Source organism: Acinonyx jubatus, chromosome E1 (genome assembly GCF_027475565.1).
Source record: "Acinonyx jubatus isolate Ajub_Pintada_27869175 chromosome E1, VMU_Ajub_asm_v1.0, whole genome shotgun sequence".
Taxonomy (NCBI): domain Eukaryota; kingdom Metazoa; phylum Chordata; class Mammalia; order Carnivora; family Felidae; genus Acinonyx; species Acinonyx jubatus.
Window position 1 is genome coordinate 17808969 of NC_069397.1, and position 18288 is coordinate 17827256.

Here is an 18288-nt window from a genome sequence, read left to right on the forward strand (position 1 = left end):
TATAAATGAAATCAAGACAAGTGAAATTTGTCTTTTCAGGTTTTTTTCAAGCACCTATCTATTTATTCATTTGTTTATTTATTTATTTGCTTGCTTGTTTATTTTGAGAGAAAGAAAGAGAATGAGCAGGGGAGGGGCAGAGAGAGGAAGAGGGAGAATCCCAGGAAGGTTCCACACTGTCAGCCCAGAGCCCGCCATGGGGCTCAGTCTCACGAACCGTGAGATCATGACCTGAGCCAAGATCAAGAGTCAAATGCTGAACCGACTGAGCCACCCAGGTGCCCCAGTATTTGTTTTTTTGTGACTGGCATATTTCACTCAGCAGAATGTTCTCTAGGTTCATGTATGTTATACCATGTGTCAGAACTCCCTTCCTTTTTAAGGCTAATATTCCATTGTATGCATATGTGTGCATATGCATATGTCCATTCATCCATGGACACTTGAGTTGCTTCCACTTTTTTGGCTATTGCGAATCACGCTGCTACAAACAAATCACTTCAAGACCTTGATTTCAATTCTTTTAGCTGTATACCCAGAGACGGGATTGCTGGGTCATATGATAATTCTAGTTCTTAGTTTTTTGATGAAATTCTATGCTGTTTTCCTTAGTGGCCGTACCATTTTACATTCCAACCAATAGCGCACAAGGGTTCCAATTTCCCCACATCCTCGCCAACACTTGTTATTTTCTGTTTTTGGGTTTTTTTTTTTTAATAGCAGCTATCTTAATGGGTGTGAGGTGATATCTCCTTGCAGTTTTAATTTGCATTTCCCTAGTGATTAGTGATGTTGAACAACTCTTCATATGCTTGTTGGCCATTTGTGCATTTTCTTTGGAGAAATGTCTATTGACCCTTTCCCCAATTTTGAATCAAGTTATTTGGTTTTTGTTGCTGTTTTGTTGATGATGAGTTGTAGGAGTCCTTTACTTATTCTGGATATTAACCCCTTATCAGATATATGGTTTGCAAATATTTTTCTTCCATTCCATAGGTTGTCTTTTCACTCTGTTGATTGTGTCCTTAGATACATATACCCAGCTCTTTTGAGGCCTGTTTTCTCATTTAAACTTTGTTTTGACATTTATTTTAACCTGATTTCACCTATCTCAGGAGGCCACAGAGCTGGGAGGAGATGGTAAGATTAATCCTAGCTTCCAATCTTTGGGTCTCTGAACCTGATCCCATCCATTCATTGTCCATCCAGTATACATTCATTCATTTATTCATTCATTCGTTCATTCAGCAAACACACAGGAGCATGGCAGTTTTTGAATCAAACAGACCTGGGTTTGAATCCTGGCTTTGTAAGCTTAGTACCTACATGACCTTGGACAGAAAAACCTCTCTGAGCTTTAGTTCTCTCTCTATAAAGCAGAAAAGAAAGTGGAAATGTAGCCAGAAGAGAACACTTGAACTTACCTTGCTGGATTGTTGGAAGAACTAGAAACACTGTGTGCAAACAGGCCAAGCGGGGTGGGCACTCAACAAATGGTAGTCACTAGGGGCGCCTGGGTGGTACAGTCAGTTGGGCAGCCGACTTCAGCTCAGGTCACGATCTCACGGTCCGTGAGTTCGAGCCCCGCGTCGGGCTCTGGGCTGATGGCTCAGAGCCTGGAGCCTGCTTCCGATTCTGTGTCTCCCTCTCTCTCTGCCCCTCCCCCGTTCATGCTCTGTCTCTCTCTGTCTCAAAAAAAAATAAACGTTAAAAAAAAAAAAAAACAAACAAACCAAATGGTAGTCACTAGTATTTCTTGGCTAGTACTGGGTGAATGCAATCCTTCTCCAGGGTCCCTTGAGTCTCAGAATCAAGGAACCAACACTCCCTTAGGGTTCAACTTCAGTTTATTTGCTCAAGAGATCATTACTTGTTGACAAATCTAAGCGGGACTCTGGCTGACCAAGCCTCTTCCCTGCTGTGACAATGACAAAGTTTCCCTCCCATCTTGTGTCCTGACCTTGAAAGCTGGGAGGTAGTGAGTGTGCTGGCGAGGAAGCGGGTTGGCTGTGTTTGTGGAAAGCGAAGACTTTTTTTTATAAAAGACCTTTCACTGGTGACAGCAGTATTTAATCAGATTGGGTGGGGAGTGGTGATAAGGTTAATAGAGCTGGTCACAGCGTTTGTTTGGATCATAGAACTCTCTGACTAGGACCTCAACTGGAAAGCTGCCCAGAAGAGGAGCGAGGCCTGATTGGTCCTCCAGGGGGAGAAACTGTGTTCCCTCCTTGTGAAAGAATCCTCAGCTTTTCAAAGCCTAGAAAGCAGCTTCCAAGAGGATGGGGTAGGAGGAGGGGCTGTGCGTTCTGGACCCAACTTCCAATCCCAGCTCTGCCCCCTCACCAGCAGTACAACTGGTGCTCGGTCTCGGTGAGTCTCAGTTGTCCCATCTGCAAAATGAGCGCAAGAGAAACCTGCCCGGAAGTGTTGGTGTGGAGTTTATGTGAGAGGACATGCGGCACACGGGAGGTCCTGAGGCAAAGACTGCCTTCCTCCTCCCTTTCCTCTTGAGCCTCTGCTTCCTGCTGGGCTCTCAAACGGGGATGGCAGGGATGGCAATGAGGATGTGGTGCACACCCTGCCTGGTTAAACATTCTCAGGACACCGGACACCGCACACCCCTACCCCTCACCGGGCAGAATAGAGACTTAACTTCTGGAATATGCCTCCCACCCCTCCCCACCCCCCCCCCCCATTTCCACTCCATGAAAACTCTCCCCATCCCAAAAGACCAGATCGCACCTGTCACCCTTGCCAGATGTCATGGCCCATCTTGATCATTGTCCCCAGAACTCCTTCTGGGATATATCGGCTGCTCTGGTTTCCTGCATAAACTGTACCTTTAGTGGTACCATTTGTGCCTGGCATGTGTCACTAGACTGTGAGAGCCTGGGGAGCAGAGCAGGGATCCGACTCGCCCACCTCTGGTACTTGTTCCGTGTGTAGCCCCACGCTCTTCTCGGAACAGAGGTCTGAAAGACGGTGATGGCTGGCAGTCAGTACGGGCCAGACAGACCAACTGGCTTCCCTTATCAAGCACCCAGATGCCAAAGCAGATGTCAAAGCAGAGCCCCTTACCATGTAATCTGCCAAGCATACAGGTCTCTCCCGAAGAGGGGCCGCCCTCTGTGTCTGTCTCCAACCTTGACGTATTCACACTCTACATGTGTGCCCTTAAGGGATCAGAAGAAGACATCCATCCTGACAGTTTCAGATCAAAGAACAGAACTGCTGGAAAGGATGCTGGAGATTATCTGGGCCAATTTTCTCATTTCATGCTGAGAAAACTGAGGCCCATGGCTTGCACACAGCCAGCACATCCCACACCGGAACTCAGGTCTCTTCCTTGATCAGTTTTACTCCACATATTCAGCCGACATTAATGAGTCCCCTCTGTGGGCCCAGATCTACCTAGCATTTTCTTTCTTTCTTTCTTTCTTTCTTTCTTTCTTTCTTTCTTTCTTTCTTTCTTCCTTCCTTCCTTCCTTCCTTCCTTCCTTCCTTCCTTCCTTCTTTTTTAAATGTTTATTTTTGAGAAAGAGAGAGAAAGAGAGAGACAGAGTGTAAGCAGGAAAGGAGCAGACAGAGAGGGAGACACAGAATCCGAAGCAGGCTCCAGGCTCTGAGCTGTCAGCACAAAGCCCGACGCGGGGTTCGAACCCACACACCGTGAGATCATGACCTGAGCCAAAGTCCAACACTTAACTGACTGAGCCACCCAGGAGCCCCAAGCTAGGATTTTCACATCTCATATTAACTTCCACCATGCTGTTTGAGGTTATATTATTATCATTGGGCAGAGGAGCAAACCTCAGGCCTCAGAAAAGGGAAATGACTGGCCCAACACCTCACAGCTAGTGAGTAGCCAAGTTAGGACTCGAATCCAGACCCTTCAACTGGATTCCCCAGCTTAGTGCCCTTTCCTCCAAGGCTGCAGTCCCTCCTTTCTGCTACTGACAGGCAGCTAGGGGAGTTGGCACCATGCCCAGCGGAAAGGGTAAAGTTTTAGGCCCATTGGAGACATTGGGTGCCACCGATGATGGCAAGGGGCCAGAACAGTGGCCTTCTGGCAGAATATGGCCCTGCTTTGCATAACATGCAAACCAGGCGTCAAAGTCCTCAGGAATGCTGCCAGACGGCTCAGGAGGGCTGCGACTGGGCCGTCCAGACGATCAGGGCTTCCTGGTAGCAGCTGGGTCCCATGTGCCCAGCCCGGCCCAGGCCTGGCTCACGTGGCTCACATCTGCTGGACATGCCCCTACGGTGCAAGCATCCTCCACACCCCGTTCTAGGGCCAACCATTTTAATTGCTTTGGGCCTTGACTTCTTGGTCTCGAACGGGATGGTGCAAATAATGATCTCTATGAAGGTCCCCCCACCCTGCCCCGAAACACCACTTCCCGGGGATCAGGGCTCCCTTCAAATACCTTTAGTCCCCCCATACGCCTCATAATAACAACAGTTGGGACTTAAGCACCTGCAATGTTCTGGAACTTAGTTACATCTTTATAACATCCCATTTTACAGATGGGAAAAATGCAGCACAGAGAAGTTAGGTCAGTTGCTCTAGCCACGCCTCTAGTAAATGGCAGAGCCGCGATTTAATTTCAGGATTATCCAACTCCAAGTCCAGGGCTCTTTCCGTGCATTGCAACATTCTTGTTATTTGCTATTCAAAGTCCTTCCTCCGTAACCTGCCTCACTTCCCTTTGCAATCCCGGTTCCATCCACACGAGCCCACTTACTGGTCACCTTTGCTTTTTTCCCCATCTCCCCAACGGCCTAAATGTACACGCTTGTGTTGGGGGGGGGGTGTGTATTTACACGTATTTTATTATACATGTTTAGATAGCATGTATTTATATATATGTGGGATCTGTGATATATATGTGTATGTATATATGTATGCACAGTGAGTATAGTGTGTCTGTATTTGTCTGGAATGTATGTGCTTATGTGAATGCATTTATAAATGTTAGCGTGTATGGTGGATAGAATGTGCTGTTAGAATGAGTGTCTACATGTATATATTCCAATGAGGGGGGGAGGATTTGACCAGCATTCCATGAAGTATCATCGCACCCAGTGAGAAAGAAAAAATTGTGACAGCTGGTGGCTGGCCTATAGGGTGACCAGTTGTCCCAATTTGCCGGTGACTCTTCTGTATAGGCTGTTTTTAGACAACAGGCTTGAGCGGTGCGATGTAGAGCAAAGCAAAAGGGCCCACAGCCACCTGGCTGAATATAAACTATCCATAAGCCTTGGGGCGCCCAGCTGGTTCAGTCAGTAGAGCATCTGACTTTTGATCCCAGGGTCATGAGTTCAAGTCCCATGTTGGGTGTGGAGCCTACTAAAAAAAAAAAAAAAAGATAATCCATGGGATGCCTGGGTGGCTCAGTCAGTTAAGCATCTGACTTCGGCTCAGATCATGATCTCGCGGTTCATGGGTTTGAGCCCCGCGTGGGGCTTTGTGCTGACGGCTCGGAGCCTGGAGCCCGCTTTGGATGCTGTGTCTCCCTCTCTCTCTGCTCCTCCCCCACTCATGCTCTGTCTCTGTCTCTCTCAAAAATAAATAAAAACACTAGAAAATTTACAAAAATCAAATTGCAGAATAAAAATTAACAACTTAATAATTAATTATATGTTGCCCCCCAAAGTAACCTGTCAGGGCAATTCAATTCAATGTGCAAAGTTTGCTTAATGTGGGATGCACATCTTACTTACTAGGGATGTCAAGTGGGACAGCAGAAATTAGGAAGTCCTGGCCCTAGGAGGGCCTTAAACTGGCCCTGTTGCTGGGGCCCCTGTGACCTTGGTTGCCATTAGAGTCAACTAGCCCACCCAAGTAGGATGAGCCAGCCTTGGGGCACCTGGGTGGCTCAGTCAGTTAAGCATCCGACTTTGGCTCAGGTCACGATCTCGTGGTTTGTGAGTAAGAGCCCTGCATCAGGCTCTGTGCTGACAGCTCAGGGCCTGGAGCCTGCTTTGGATTCTGTGTCTCCCTCTCTCTCTGTTCCTCCCCCTCTCACACTCTGCCTGTCTCTCTCTCAAAAATAAATAAACATATTTAAAAAAAAAAAAGGATGAGCCAGCCTTGTCAGACAAACATCACTGTGCTGGGCGGGACAGGACCCCAGAGGTCACTTCCTCCAGGGCCAAGTCTCCATGTTGTGTTCCCTCCAAGAGGTGACCTGCTTGTATTCCAGGGGCCCATGCAAGAATCGGGACATTCCTGGGACACACCGTCACCCCAGATTGCAGAGTCACTTTGCAGAGGCACAGGCCAGAGGCAGGGGCCACCACAGAATTCCCCGCCCAGGGCAGCTCTGGGGTGGGGTGGAGGCGGGGGGACAGGCAGTCTCTCCACCGAACAGGAAAGCGTAAGTACTGGGGAGGGGGTCTTGCCCCACAATGCCAGCCCTAAGCACGACTCCCTGACAAAGGTGTGAATGTTTTTGGACCATTTGTGGACTTGGGTTGCCACTGACTGTAGGCATTTGTGGCTCTTAAGTTGTCTTGTGGTCACATCTTGATATTCCACCTTTAGTCCTCCTTGGTCTGATCTTATTCTCGATTTTTAGCCTATGACATAACAGTCTTTTTTTCTTTTTTTCTTTTTTAAGTAGGCTTCACGCCCAGTGCAGAGCCAAACACAGGGCTTGAACTCAAGACAAAAATTCTTAACAAAAATTCTCTAAGGCTAAAGACTAGAAACAAAGGAGAGACCGTGACTGGCTATGAAGAAAAATATATGGAACATCCATAACAAACACCAGTTGCTACATAAAAGTATTTTAGTGAGGCGCCTGGGCGGCTCAGTCAGTTAAGCACCCAACTCTTGGTTTGGGCTCAGGTCATGATCTCATGCTTCATGAGTTCGAGCCCTACATTGGGCTCTGTGCTGACGGCACAAATCCTGCTTGGGATTCTCTCTCTCTCTCTCTCTCTCTCTCTCTCTCTCTCTCCTCTCGCCCTGCCCCTCCCGTGATTGTGCACAAGCATGTGTGCTCTCTCTCTCAAAATTAAAAAAGAAATTAAAAAGTATTTTAAATTCCTACAAATCACTAAGAAAAAGACCCAGCACTTTGCAGAACAAAGCAAATGACCAAAAAACATGAAAAAGATGAAATTTCAGCAATAGGCAAATAGTCAAAGAAAGCACCATTTGCCCATCAGATTGGAAAAAAAATTTTTTTTCAATATATGAAGTTTATTGTCAAATTGGTTTCCATACAACACCCAGTGCTCATCCCAAAAGGTGCCCACCTCAGTACCCATCACCCACCCTCCCCTCCCTCCCACCCCCCATCAACCCTCAGTTTGTTCTCTGTTTTTAAGAGTCTCTTATGCTTTGGCTCTCTCCCACTCTAACCTCTTTTTTTTTTTCCTTTCTGGAAAAATGTTTTAATTGTAAGAGTGAGGAGTGGGAGTATAAACTTGTACAACTTGTCTGTGGAAGTAATGTAGCAGTAACCTTCCAAATTTTAAATGCAAATCCCTTCAACTCAAGAATGTTCCTTCTAGGAAATCTATCCTACGGAATTATTCAAGCATCCAAACATTTTTGTACAAGGATATTCATTGAAACTTCAGTTTTTTAAAATGTTTATTTATTTTTGAGAGAGAGAGAGACAGAGCGAGAGTAGGGGAGGGGAAGAAAGAGAGGGAGACAGAATCTGAAGCAGGCTCCAGGCTCTGGGCTGTCAGAACAGAGCCCGATGCGGGTCTTGAACTCACGAATCAGGAGATCATGACCTGAGCTGAAGTCGAACGCTTAACTGACTGAGCCACCCAGGCGTCCCGAAACTTCATTTTTAAGAACTAATGATTACATAGGTAAATTATGAAGTAATCATACAATGACATACTTTGCAGCCATTAAAAAGAATGACCTACATGAATGAACATAGAAAAATGTTCACTGTCTACTATGAAATGAACAAAGCAAGGTGATCCTATTTTTGTAATTAAAAACAACAACAACAACAATTTTGAGTGCGTATCAACGTTCTTAAGTAGGTTGTTTTAGCAGAAAATAATTCATTAAAGGCCTTTGATAAGTCCCTGGGATGGCCAGAGGTCAGGTTCAGAGGCTCTGCCACTGGTAAGAAGACTCAAACCAGACCAGAAGACTCCTCGAGCAGAGCACGCTGTCACAATTCCTGGGCACAGGCATCACAGTTTACATCAATAACACTGAGCAGTAGTTACCAGGATCTCCTTCATGCAGTATCAGGAGGCATCTCCCAGAAATTCCTCTGGATTCTGACAGTTCTTTTTTGCTCACATTGCACAACAACCAATTTCTCCTTGGAAAACAGATTCGATGGTCTAAGCTAACATTGAAATCCCATCTTTTGCCTGATCAATTGGTGGCATAAAAGCCCACAAAGTCCAGGGGACAGTTTCACTTCCAATTCAGTGCAATCACTCTGTGTTCTCTGATGGAAGCATTTCTCCCTTCCTTTGGAAGTTTTTCAATGTTCTTTTCCCAATTTCTTAGTTTAAGACCTAGCTTAGTATAAGCCCTTTTGCTTCCCAGCATAGGCACTTAAACTTATATATTTCCCTGGGAGGGCCATGTTGGCTTTATCATATGTGTTTTAAAAGGCCTTCTGATGCCTGGGTGGCTCAGTCAGAATATGCTACTCTTACCCTTGAGGTCGTGAGTTTGAGCCCCATGTTGGGTGTAGGGATTACTTAAAAAAATTAAAAAAATAATAATTTGGGGCACCTGTCTGGCTCAGTCGGTGGATCATTTGACTCTTGATCTCGGGGTTGTGGGTTCGAGCCCCACGCTGGGTATAGATTACTTAAAGAAATCTTTTTAGAGGCACCTGGGTGTCTCAGTCGGTTGAGCATCCGACTTTGTCTCAGGTCATGATCTCGTGGTTCTTGAGTTTGAGCCCTACGTCTCCCTCCAGTTCCATCCACGTTGTTAGTAACTGCTTGTTCTAATCAATTACTGAGAGAAGGGTGAAAAACTCCAACTATGGCTGTGGTTTTATTTCTACCTTTAGTTCTTCATATTTTAATTAATTCATTCATTAATTAATAGAGAGTGGGGGAGGGACACAGAGAGAGAGAAGCAGGTTCCCTGCTGTCAGCACAGAGCTCGATTTGGGGCTTGAACTCGCCAACCTGAGCTGAAATCAAGCCCGAACCACCCAGGCACCCCTATTTATTTTTATTTCAAGTAGGAACATGGGGCTTGAACTCATGACCCCGAGATCAAGAGTCACATACTCTACTGAGGGAGCCAGCCAGGTACCCCTTATATATTTTTTTCTTCATATATTTTGAATCTGTTATTAGATACAAACATATTTTTAAAATACACTTGGAAATATTCCTATCATATTACTTTTGCAATTCCATTTTTCTTGATTTTTATTTTTATTTTTTAAAGATTTTAAGTAGGGGTGCCTGGGTGGCTCCGTTGGTTGAGCGTCTGGCTTCGGCTCAGGTCATGATCTCGCGGTCTGTGAGTTTGAGCCCCGCATTGGGCTCTGTGCTGACAGCATCAAGCCCGCTTCAGATCCTCTGCCTCCTTCTCTCCCTGCCCCTCCCCCAAGCTGTCTCTCTCTCAAAAATAAATGAACATTCTTGGGGGTGCCTGGACAGCTCAGTCAGTTAAGCATCCGACTCCTGGTTTTGGCTCAGGTTTTGATCTCACCACTCACGATTTCAAGCCTCTCATCAGGTTCTGCGCTAAACGCGCGGGGCCTGCTTGGGGATCCTCTGTCTCCCTCTCTTTCTGCCTCTCTCCTGCTTACACTCTCTGTCTCAAAAATAAATTAAACAAACAAACATTTAAAAAAATTTTTTTTTTTAACATTTATTTATTTTTGAGACAGAGAGAGACAGAGCATGAGCGGGAGAGGGTCTGAGAGAGAGGGAGACACAGAATCCGAAACAGGCTCCAGGCTCCGAGCTGTCAGCACAGAGCCCGACACGGGGCTCGAACCCATGGACCGCAAGATCATGACCTGAGCCGAAGTCGGCCGCCCAACCGACTGAGCCACCCAGGCGCCCCACAAACCAACATTTTAAAAAGAGAGAGAGAGGGGAGGAAAGAGAAGGCCCTGAGTGGGTGACTGGTGTCAAGGAGAATGGGGGAGGAGGGGTCTGGGAGGCAGAAATGGAGACACATCAGGGCAATTGAAAGGTACAGAGTAATGGAGGAAAGAGAATTAAATGTTTTTCCCTTGAGATCAAATATCCATAAAGGGTGCACAACTGAATGCCTTGCCACAGAGTGAACACACGTAAGCAGCACTCACATCAAGGGACGTTAGCAGCTCCTCCCAGTTGCCCTCAAACTGCCTCCCAGTTACCACCGCCCGCCATCTTCCTGCCAAGAGTAACCAGTGGCCTAATAGTTAATAGATTTTTTTACTGGCTCTTTGTAGACCATGTACAGTATCTGACTTCTTTCACTCAACACTACGTTGTCACATGCCCTCGTAGTTCTTGCTATTTAATATTCACTTGTGTGAATGCCCACAACTTCTCTGTCCGACTGACGAACATTTGAGTTGTTTCCAGAGAGGTTGGCTACTCAAGTCAAGACTTGATATTTATCTTCTTTTTAAAAAAATTTTTTTTTAACGTTTATTTATTTTTGAGACAGAGAGAGACAGAGCATGAACGGGGGAGGGTCAGAGAGAGGGAGACACAGAATCCGAAACAGGCTCCAGGCTCCGAGCTGTCAGCACAGAGCCCGATGCGGGGCTCGAACTCACGGACTGCGAGATTGTGACCTGAGCCGAAGTCGGCCGCTCAACCAACTGAGCCACCCAGGTGCCCCTATATTTATCTTCTTTTTCCTTTGAGCTATTCCGGTGTGGTGAGGCTGCGTTGTGGCTTCAATGTGTGCTTCCTTGGTGACGTATGAAGTTGTCCAATTATTCATATGTTTATCAGGCATTTGAATATTCTCTTTGGTGACATATTTGTTTCTACTCCTCCTTTTCTTCCTCATCTTCCTTCTTTTTCTTCTCTTTGAGGATGAGGTATAACCCACCTTCCGGACATGCCTAATACATGGGGGCTGGCGACGAGATGGGATGAATCAAAGGCTGATGGGATCTAGAGAAGAAATACTGGCAGTCAAGCCTGGAGCGGGGAAGAGGGGTTGTATGATCAAGGAAGCCTGGGAAACGAGCTGTGTGTGCTGAGAAAGAAGTTTCTGTAGAAGATCATGCGACGTGTTGATAGGCTAACATTTCGATGTGTGCACCATTCTCCCCAGTATAAAGCCCCGTGGAACCAAGAGGGCTGGTCTCTCTGACAGTTGCAACGCTCCAGGAGAGTCCTGGTGTCACGCGCTTCTTGTTTGTAGGTGACTAAACTGTGGCTTGCTGGATGTAATTGTTCATTCGTACCTTTATAGGACTGTCATTCATTACACAAATCAATCCATCAAAAAAAAAAATCTTCTGTCTTGACAGTTCTTTTTCGGGAAAGTATGCTTGCCTCATCAGCTAGGCTCACTTTCAAAATGGTTGGGGACTTTTTCTTTGAGACCAGAGGGCATTGTCATACCAGGCATGGCCACCAGGAAGCAGGCAAGAGCAGCTGGAACCGGGTCTGGAGAGTAAATCCATTAGAAGCAGGACCCACTGAGAGAAGGAAGAAGGAGGCAGCTAAGCCGGAAAACCTCCTAGGCTGTGGAGATTGGAACTACCGTGCTACTGAAGCCTGGTTCCTGGTGCTAACCGTGGAGTGGTGAGCACTGAGCCCAGGCACACTCCTTAAGTCCTAGCTTGTCCCTTGGTGGGCTTGGCTCTGAGTAGACTGGTGTCCTAGAGCCACACGGCTGCCCAGCTGCCCTCAGGACCACTTGCCACGGTGTTAAGCTACTCAGAAGAGAAACTTGGGTGGACCCTGGTGAAGCCTGACCCAAGTATCCTTTAAGCATTGCACGGAATCTTCCCCATCCTGGCTTCCTCGATCTCTAGAATTTATCCAAGTTGTAACAAAAGGCCAGCAGCATGGAGATAATCGTTTTCCCCTAACTCACCTTCTGATAACAGCATCTTGCACCCACTGGGTGCAGCCATGGAAGAATCAAGGCGCCTCCCTCCTTCCTTGTCAGGGGGCGGGCATGTGACCCAGCCAGGCCAGCAGCGGGTTTCCTGGGAAGCGGAATATTGAGAGTGATAGGAATGGGTTACGGTGACGCCCTGTAAAAGGTGTCTGATTATTCCTACTGCCCGGATTCCCAGAACTGTCCTGTGTCTTGTCCTAATTGTGACCTGGCTGTTCAGCATCCTTTTATTCTGAGAGTTTCCCTTCCAAGGACTTCAAACAAATTCATTTTAAAAAGGCACCCAGAGGGGCACCTGGGTGGCTCAGTCGGTTAAGCGTTCAACTTCAGCTCAAGTCATAATCTTGTGGTCAGTGAGTTCGAGCCTCACATCGGGCTCTGGGCTGACCACTCAGAGCCTGGAGCCTGCTTCGGATTCTGTGTCTCCCTCTTTCTCTGCCCCTCCCCCACTCACGCTCTGTATCTCTCTCTGTCTCTCTCTCAAAAAATGAATAAACATTAAAAAAAAATAGATAGCCAGAATGTATTTCTTTTTCCTTGAGACTAGAGAATGCTAAGTGACACAGATGGGCCGAATCTAACAAGGTGACATCACATGCAAGGGATACTTGTATGGGACTGACAAGGGTCCCAAACCACCTGCATGTGGGCCTGGTGGTAAAAATGGACCCAGGAGTAGAGCGTGGGATGGGAGTTGGGGGGTTCTCAGGAACAACACAGCAGAAGCCAGCAAGGCAGTGAGAATGCCCTTTCTCCCTCCAAATTATGGTTTCATTTAAGATGGCATTTATTTGGACAAGCCAAATGATGCTCATGTGGCTCCTGCAGAGTGCTCTGTCCCTGCAAGGCAGGCCACTTGGAGCACCTGGGTGGCTCAGCTGGTTAAGCATCTGACTCTTGGTTTCCACTCAGGTCATGGTTTTGGCTTAGGTCATGATATCGCGGTTCATGGGATCAAGCCCTGTGTCAGGCTCCACGCTGACAGTGTGGAGCCTGTTTGGGATTCTCTCTCCCTCTCTCTCTCTGTCCCTCCTTTGCTTGCACTGTGCTCATGAGCTTTCTCTCTCTCTCAAAATAAACAGACTTGAAAAGAAAAGTAAAGAAAAGAAAAGAGAAAAGCCACTATGGGGAAGAATCTGGAAATCCCATCAAAGGAGAAGTAGTGGAAGGAGCTGAACTCCAGGAGTTAAGCCTGGAGCCAAGAAGGCACGCAATCTTAAAATGTCACTTTTTCAGTCCTCTGACAATAATTCCTGGCTTGTTGGGCATTGCTAGGTAAGGCAAGACATACTCTCCTTTGGAAAACTAACAGTCTAGTACCCTGATGGAGTTGTGGGGGGGGGGGGGTACAGGGCTCTGTGGCAGTGCCGTCTCCGGATGGGGAGTGGACTTCTTGGAGGAGGGGATATCTAAGGTGAGTCTAGAAAGATGTGCAGGAAGGAGTCACTTCAGCAGATGGACAGGTGGGGTGGGCACGGGAGTGGGGCCTTCTAGGCAAGGGCAGTAGCTGGTTCCAGGGCTGTATGGGGAGCGGGCATGGTGTCTTTCGTGGAGTGGGGACTGAGTGTGAGGGAGTTGGCATCAGATCAGAAAAAGCCTTAGATGTCATGTCATGCCAAGGGAACCACTGAAGGTTTTTTTTTTTTTTAAGATTTTATTTATTTATTGTGTGTGAGAGAGAGGGCGTGCACACGTGTGCAGGGGAGGGACAGAGAGAGAGGGAGGGACAGAATCCCAAGCAGGCTTCATGCTATCAGTGTGGAGCCCAGCGTGGGGCTTGAACCCACAAACTGTGAGGTCATGACCGGAGCCAAAACCAAGAGTCGGATGCTGAACCGACTGAGCCACCCAGGCACCCCACCATTGAAGGTTTTAAAGAAGGAAGAAACCAAATGAAATCGACATGAAAGAAAATCACTGTGGAAAAGATCTGGAAGCTGAGCAAGACTAGAATACATGAGACAAGTCAGGAGTTGGTTGGAATAGTCTGAGGAGGGAAGGGTCTGGGCTGGTGCAGAGTGGCAGTGGGGACAGGGAAGGAATCGTTGGAAGGTTACGGGGGTGGCAGCATAAGGGGAGGAAAGGAAAAGATGAGGTCACGGAAGGCCTGTCCACCAGGTAAGACATTTAGTAATGAGGATTGGCAGGTGGTCTTCCAAAGAGCCATCCTGGCCATGGCAACAGAACCTTGGGCAGCCAAGTGCCACTTTATCAGAACAGCCAGACCGTCTGGTTGTCAGAGGCTGACACGCAGTAAGGAAACCCATAAGGGACCGCTTCACAGTTTCAAGTACCGATGTGTTAACTCCCAGTAGAAAATCAAACTTAAGAGGCACCTGTAGGTCCAGCGTCTGGTCAAGCGTCTGTCACTCACCAGGCATCTCTACCCACTCGTCAAGGACCCTGGAGGCTGGAGGGTCATCAGAGGTCACCAAGGGAGAAGGAGAATGAAGTGTGGGTATGGGTATAGGTGTGTGGGGACACTGCGAGGCTATTTATGACGACCACGAGCAACTTGCTGTGAGGACTGCTGTCCACTGATGCATCGATGATGCTTGTGAAGGGAAGGCTCACATCCACTGGATTCAATGCCTCTCGCCCTGGAGTGGGTAAGTTACCAAATTCCATCTCTCCCTTTGGTCTCCGTTTTCTGGACATCTCTCCCACCCTACTTTGGGCCACTTTTTCCTGTTGATACATCTTCCCACTACAAGCAGTGCCTTATTTCTCACACATTGTGGCAGTTAAGGATGCAAAAGGTGGGAAATAGATTTACCTGTCATATGGTGGAGTCTGTTCCTGGAACCCACAAGTGCTATAAAACCCCTATTTATTATGTAAATGTTTATGGGTATTTTCTTGTACGACTCAGTAAAAGCAGTCACAGGGGACGGTGGGGAATGAAGAGACTGTTCCGGAACAAAAGAGATTTAAGAGCCATAACATGCCCCGAAAATGCATGGTGTGGGCTTATCTGAAGTCGAATTCAAGCACAGCTGTTATAAAAAGACATTTCTTGGGAACAATTATTGAATACTCAGTATTAGATCATGTCAAAGAATTGTTAAATTTTAAATTTTTTAATGTTTATTTATTTTTGAGAGAGACAGAGAGACAGAGAGATAGACAGAGAGTGAGTGGGGAAGGGGCAGAGAGAGAGGGTTGGGGGAGACACAGAATTCAAAGCAGGCTCCAGGCTCTGAGCTGTCAGACAGCCCGATGCAGGGCTCCAACCCACAAACCGTGAGATCATGACCTGAGCTGAAGTCAGATGCTCAACTGACTGAGCCACCCAGTCGCCCAGAACTGTTCAATTTTAAGGGGTGATAATAACATGGTGCTTATGTAAGAAAATGTCTATATATTTTAGAAATGACAGAATATCATAGTGTCTGGAATTTGTTTTAAAATACTTTAGCAAAGGACAGAAATAGATGAATCTATGGCAAAATTTGATCATCGTTGAAGTTATGAGTATATGGGGGTTCGTTGCACCATTCTATTTTGTGTGTGTGCGTGTGTGCATATTTTCATAATCATAAAAAAGTTAAAGACAGATCACATAGTAACATTAAATATAAGTAGCCATAAAATTAAAGTTCCTAGGGTAATTTCTTACCACCCAACTCTTACTCTCTCACCTCACTTAAGAGACGAGAAAAATTATTTTTTAAATTTTATTTATTTTTATTTAAAATTTTTTTAAATATTTATTTTTGAGAGAGAGAGGTAGAGCACAAGCGGGAGAGGGGCAGAGAGAGAGGGAGACACAGAATCCGAAGCAGGCTCTGGGCTCTGAGCTGTCAGCACAGAGCCCAACGCGGGGCTCGAACGCTGTGAGATCATGACCTGAACTGAAGTCAGACGCTTAAGCAACTGAGCCACCCAGGTGCCTCTTATATTTTATTTTTAAGTAATCTCTATGCCCAACGTGGGGCTTGAACTCACAATCCTGAAATCAAGAGCCACACGCTCCACTGACCGAGCCAGCCAGGTGCCCCGGGACAAATTCATTTTAAAGCCTTGCTGATGCTGATTTTTCAAAAGAAATTTTGCACAAGATAGTGCTGGAGAGTCTGATGTGGGTGGGTTTTAGTGGCTTTTCTTGAAAATTTCCAAGAGGAAATTGAATATTTATTTCTTCTCTTGAGAACAGATTCTCTAATGAGCTGGCTGTCACCAACAGCTTTACAGACCTGGGAGGAGGCTGAGGGCAGGGCTGAGAAGTCTGGCTTTGGAATCAGACACATGAAGTTCCAGTCCTGACTCTGACCCTTCATAAGCCACAGGATCTTTGGTAAATCACTGAACCTCAAAAAGCCTCAGTCTCCCCCTCTATAAATGGGAATGTTGATAACCACCTTGTAAAATTTTATTAGAATGAGTTCTTTCTATGCTTGGCATATGCTAAATGCTCATGAACCATTAGCTACTGTTATTATTCTTGCTACATTTGGGTCACTGACATTTCTTTGTCATTATTAATTTTTTTTTTTTTTTGGTAATATGACTTTCTCAAAAAATATGGATACAGGAAAAAGTGGGGTTAGATTCCACTATCTAGAAGCTGGACTGCCTATATCACGTTTTCAGGTTCTCTCTCCCTCGCGGGAATCACCCGCGATTTCTCCACGCCACAGCCACCTTGCCAGAAATCGGTGTAAGATCCACGGGGAGGGATCTTACACTCCCCTTGCACTCTCGGTGGACACACTTAGAGTACATATTTGGAAAGCGATTCAAGTGCACACTTTGACAACAGAGGAAATAAAGAAACTGTAGACTTAAAAAGAGATTCAAATATACATTTTGCAAACAAGAGGAATTACAGCGCGCAAAGTACGTACCTGAAAGGAAATTCAGATACACGTTTAAAGAGAAAGTCACGGTTTTCGCTCAGTGTTGTTAACATTCAGAAGGTCTGATATCATTTGCTTGTGATTATGGGAAGCTCATCTTCCTCTCCCTGAGGATATACAAGCCCCATGTTTATACCTGTCCATTCAATAGGCTCTAAAGACACCGAGAGACCCGGGAAGAGAGGGACGTGGGGAGACACTGGCAATACCCATCACAAACTGCAGCTGCAAACAAGGTCAAGAACTAGGAATCCTGGCAGGTCCTCCCTTTCTGGGTATCTGCCTGAAGAAATGAAACCACTGTCTCAAAGAGATATCTGTACCCCTACCCTATGTTCACTGCAGTATTGTTTACAATAGCCAAGATGCGGAAGCAAGCTAAGTGTCCATCGATGGATAAACGGATGAAGAAGAGGGGCGCCCAGGTGGCCCAGGTGTCTAACTACAGCTCAGGCCATGACCTCACAATTTGTGGGTTCGAGCCCCATGTCGAGCTTTGTGCTGACAGCTTGGAGCCTGGAGCCTGATTTGGATTCTGTTTCCCTCTCCCTCTCTCTGCCCCTCCCCTGCTTGTGCATTCTCTCTCTCTCTCTCAAAAAATAGATAAATAAACATCTTGAAATCATTGTTGCACCATGCGCTAACTTGGTGTAAATTATAAAAAGTAAATAAATTAAAGAAAGAAAAAACAGATAAACACTTTTTAAAAAATGGATGAAGAAGATGTGGTATTCATATGCTATGGAATATCATCCATAAATAGGAGGGAAATCCTGCCATTTGCGACAACAGGGATGGACCTTGAGGACATTACGCTAAGCGAAATAAGTCAAACAGAGAAAAGACAAACACTGTATGATCTCACCTATATGTGGAATCTATAAAACCAAACTCACAGGGACAGAAAGTAGACTGGTGGTTGCCAAAGGCTGGGGCGTGGGAGAAATGGGTGGTTAAAGGGTACAAACTTCCAGATGATTAAGTATTTTTTATATGTTTATTTATTTTGAGAGGGAGAGAGAGAGAGTGTGTGCGCGCTAACAGAGGAAGGGCAGAGAGGGAAGGAGAATCCCAGGCAGGCTCCGCGCGGTCAGCACAGAGCCCAATGCAGGGCTTGAACTCACAAACCGTGAGATCATGACCTGAGCCGAAACCAAGAGTCGGATGCTTAACTGCCTGAGCCACCCAGGCACGCCAATGAATAAGTCTTTTTAAGATGAATAAGTTCTGGGGGCACCTGCCTGGCTCGGTCAGTGGAGGATATGACTCTTGGTCTCGGGGTTGCAAGTTCTGGCCTCATGTTGGATGGAGAGATTACTTAAAATTGGAATCTTTTTAAAAAAATAGTAAATTCTGGGATGTAATGTATAGTGTGGT